The sequence below is a fragment of the Salvia splendens genome, chromosome 1 (assembly GCF_004379255.2).
Source record: "Salvia splendens isolate huo1 chromosome 1, SspV2, whole genome shotgun sequence".
NCBI lineage: Eukaryota > Viridiplantae > Streptophyta > Magnoliopsida > Lamiales > Lamiaceae > Salvia > Salvia splendens.
This window is the reverse complement of record NC_056032.1, coordinates 3,925,874-3,930,411: the sequence shown is the minus strand read 5'-3', so window position 1 is coordinate 3,930,411 and position 4,538 is coordinate 3,925,874. Positions and strand designations below refer to the sequence as shown.

Sequence of the window (4,538 nt, the reverse complement as noted above, 5' to 3'; positions counted from 1 at the left end):
GATCATCTAGAAATTCTACTGTCAGCAATCATAATTTTGTTAGAGCACTTCAAGGAGGAAAGGAAAATTGAGATAGTACATTTCTCGTTTATCTTCTCAAAAAAGTAACTATACATTTTTAAAAAGTAATGAACTCTAAGGGAAGAAAGTAAATTTAAAAAGCCAGACAAAAATATAATCAACTTTTACCTTTCATGTAAAAAAAGAGGTGAAGATACTTTTCCAAAATTAAAAAAAGATATAATACCTTCTTAAATACTTTTTCCATTAGAACATGAATTTTTATAAAGAATAGATAAAATATAATAATTGTTAGTATTTCTCTTTATATTTCCATTTACCTCTTCTTTTTTAAGATGTTCTTACTAGTCTAGATTTAGAAGCTCATTTAGCTACTCTTAGGTCCCTATGTATTATATGAGTCCCCAAAAACATCATGGTGTTACTAGCCTTTCTAATTTCGTTTAAGAGTATATATTAATATGTTTAGAAATATAAACTCCTACAATTTTAAATTAGTTTCACAAAATAGTCCAGAAAATTAAGTTTTGATTATTCATATTTCTGACACCGTGATTTTCGCATATATTCACGGATCCCTCTTGGTTTCTAAGTTTCTAACCCTTACATAACGTGTATTGAATTCAACACTTTAATTAATATAACAATGGTTTTAATTGAAGTTTTAAAATAAAATTAAAAATGATTCCAAGTTGCGTATATTACTATATAGTTGACGCTATATTGATTTAAATAACCTCGAGTCTCAACTTTCACACAACCTTATTGCTCGGCTTATTATTCTCCTCGGATTTTATTTAATTTTTATCCAAGGATTCTGTGCATTCAGTAATTAATACTATTGTCCATATTTCTTGAAAATGAAAACGATTCCATATAATACACATATAATTATTATAGGTTAAAACCATACTAAAATGCTCAACTTGATAAAGCACGACTTCACAAGTATAAAAAAAAGCAGACAATTATATTTTAGTCCGTAGACTTTATTATAATATCAATTGCAATCTCTATTTATAAAAAAATACTACTCCGATCCATTTCTCAAAATTTTGATACCATATATAGTCTTTATTATAACAAAATGTTCTTAAAGACTATTTTTGTTAAATTTCTTTTACCTTTTATCTCTTCTCTCCTCACCCTTCAATCTTCTTTATTATTCAGATTAAATAATCTTAAACAAAACAGTTATGTTATTTTAGGAAACAATAACAAACTTTATTTTTGTTTATGACGTATTGACGTGCAAATATATAGTAGGAAATTACTAATAAGGAGGTCAATAATTGTACCATAAAGGTACACACCAATAATAATTACTTTGAATGAATGATTATGCATATTGGATGACTCACTCACCACATAAAATATTTGTCTCCTTCAACAACCATGCATTACACTATTTTATTCATCATTTCATAACGAAAATGTTATTAAAATGAATGTTTATAATAATGTAATCAATCAATCATAATCCGTCTATAAATGAGGTGTTCGGTTTGCAAGATTATATTCGAGATTAGATTTGTAGTGTGTTTGGTTCATGAGATTTAACCTCACAACTCAATCCTAGATAGATAATCAATGGATAATTAATCATAACTAACCCCTGACTAAAATAATCTCACAATTTAATCATAGATTGTATCTTGGTGTTATTTTATCTCGGAAACCAAACACCACCAAAGAAGAAGAGATCAAACACGGCCATTAACACACTCACTGTAAAAATCATGGATTAAATATGCCCGGTCAATGGTTTTGACCAAAGAATAAATGTGACGAGACATTTAATTTTGTGAAATTAAATGATATAGCGTCGTTCTACATTTTACGTAGATAAATGTAGTATATTCACTTTCTCTAATCCGATTTCCGGTGAGTGAGAAATAGTGGATTAAAGTTGGGCATAATTAGCTTTTAATTAAAGCTTTAAGTGTGAGCTTAGGGAATAATTAACTAAGTGTTAATTATCCCACATTGGAGAAGTAACACATCTTTTAATGTGTTTAAATAAAGTGACTTTATGTTACTTAATAATTATAGTGGATTAAGATGGGTGAAAAAGCCCACACGCGCGCACACGCGCGCGCCGCCGCCGCCGCCACCTGCCCCTCCCGAGCCCGAGCCCGTGCTCGTGCTCGTGGGCGTGGGCGCGGGTGCGGGCCGCGGGCCGCGGGCCTCGGGCCCGAGCCCGAGCCCGATCTCGATCTTGATCTTGATCTTGGCAATTGGTCTTTGGGTGGTCTTTGGGCTTGGGGCTTGGCCCAAACTATTCTTTTTGGACCACCGCCGAGTCAGCAATCCAAGTGGCTTGACACGTCGTCAAGCGAGGCACAGTCACGGGTGCCACGTGAGAAATCCACACGCTCCACACACGGATGGCACACTCCTGCCACATGCCTGTAACCGACGTCGGTTACGAATTGGCCATGATGAGCCTTCAATGGCTGGTTGACCCTGCATGGTGGCTTGGCCTATAAATAGGCTAGCCATACCACTGCATTAGGACACAACACATACAAGCATTCTCTGCATAAGCTCTCTCCCTCTCTCTGCATTGTCTTTCTGTCGAAGCTCTGCTCTCTCCTCCATCCAGTTCGCCGGAGCTCTAGTGATTGCGGTGCTGCATCAATAGAGACGTAGCCGTTTTACCTTTGGGGACGACACGCCAAACCGAAGAGCACTACCGGGGCGTATCTCGTCTTGCGGAAAGAGGCCTCCTCGACTCGGCTAAACTTAGTTCACGGTTCTTTGTTTCGAATTCTTACGTTGTAATTTCATTTAGTTCAGTTTTTCCTTTTCTTTCTTTTGGGTTGTATTACGCCCGGTTTTGTTATCTCTTGTAATCACCAGAAACAAACACTCACTTTATCAATCACATTATTCCTTCATAATTTAGTAGAAGAAAGAAAAGTCAATGGAAGCTGAAAACGCATCTGAATTCGATTTGGCTTGGCTCGACTCCATACAAACCTTTCTTCTCAGCGATAGCGATAGCGATTTCGATTTCGGTTTCGGTTTCGATTCCTTACCTGCGATTCCTATCAAAGACGAGAGCGAATCTTCGTCGCAGTTGCTGAGCGACGAGAGTGATTCCGTTGCGGCGGTGGAGTGGAAGCGGTACAGAGGCGTGAGGCGGCGTCCGTGGGGGAAGTTCGCGGCGGAGATAAGGAATCCGGATAAGAAAGGGTCGAGGTTGTGGCTGGGGACGTACGAGACGCCGGAGGAGGCCGCCGTGGCTTATGACAGAGCCGCCTTCAAAATGCGCGGAACCAGGGCTAAAGTCAATTTCCCTCAGCTTCTCGGCTCGGGTGATTCGGAGCCGACCCAACCCGGGTGACGAAGCGGTGTCGGACTTTGAAGGAGCAGCCGGAGCCGTTGAAACATGCGAAAAGAGGAAATGAAGTTTCCTGTAGCGCCTGATTTAGGCCTTTTTGTTTTTCTATCGTTCTAAATTTGAACAACTATTGCTACTAATCCACTACTTCTATTTATGTTATGTTATGACTTAAGCCTCACATATCGTTAATTTTGTTGTTCTCTAAACTTGGATATATTTGGACTAAAACGGATGCAGCCGTTAGAAAATAGTACTACTATAACTTCGAAGAAAACATCATAAAAAGGAAGCTATATTAAGTCATCTTAGTAGAATGGAGTGGTATTATTTTTTGAAGGAGTATTATTTAATTCCTGACACCTTTGCTCATTACCTTGATCTTCCCTCGATTATCTCTTCAATCATTGCCTCAATTTCCTCTGTGGTTTGTAATTGACACACAACTTATGAAACATTCAGTTTAAGTGACTTTGATTTTAAGAATAAATTGAGATTCAAGAAATTGGAATTTCTTTGAACGTACTTTCATCATGCTTTCTCGTAATCTCATAGATGTTGCATGAAAAAAAATTACTATATTCTTAAAGACTACGTACGTTTATAATAATTGAATCAATATCTAGAAAATTTCAGATAATTTTCACAATATTTCAATTGATATTATGTTAAGTACGTCTCAGTTATATTCTCCCTCATCTCACCCATCCTTTACAAATTTTTATTTTTTCTACTACACGTTTTGTTTTAGAAAACAAAACAGAGTAGAAAGTATGAGAAAGACTTGGGTGCGCGTGATACGATTATTATTATTATTATTATTATTATTATTATTATTATTATTATTATTATTATTATTATTATTATTATTATTATTATTATTATTATTATTATTATTATTATTATTATTATTATTATTATTTAGTTAGTTAATTATGAATTTGCATATCTTTTTCATATCTTTTGTCTTGCTAATTAAGTTAGTATCCACTATTATAAATAGTGGACATTGTTAGTCATTTTGATCATTTAAGAAATATCAATTATTCTTTTATTTTACTTTCTCTTACTCTCTTTCCTTTCAAACGTGCAAAACGCACAAAATCTAATTTTGATGCCGGATTGATCGACGGGCAAAAGCTCCCGCGACGTTCGACGCAAAATCTACGAG

At 35.6% G+C, this 4,538-nt stretch overlaps 1 pseudogene; it reads left to right on the top strand.

The window, feature by feature from the left end:
• The first annotated feature begins 2,815 nt into the window (after positions 1-2,815).
• On the top strand, positions 2,816-3,548 carry LOC121804950 (annotated as a pseudogene).
• The last annotated feature ends 990 nt before the right edge of the window (positions 3,549-4,538 follow it).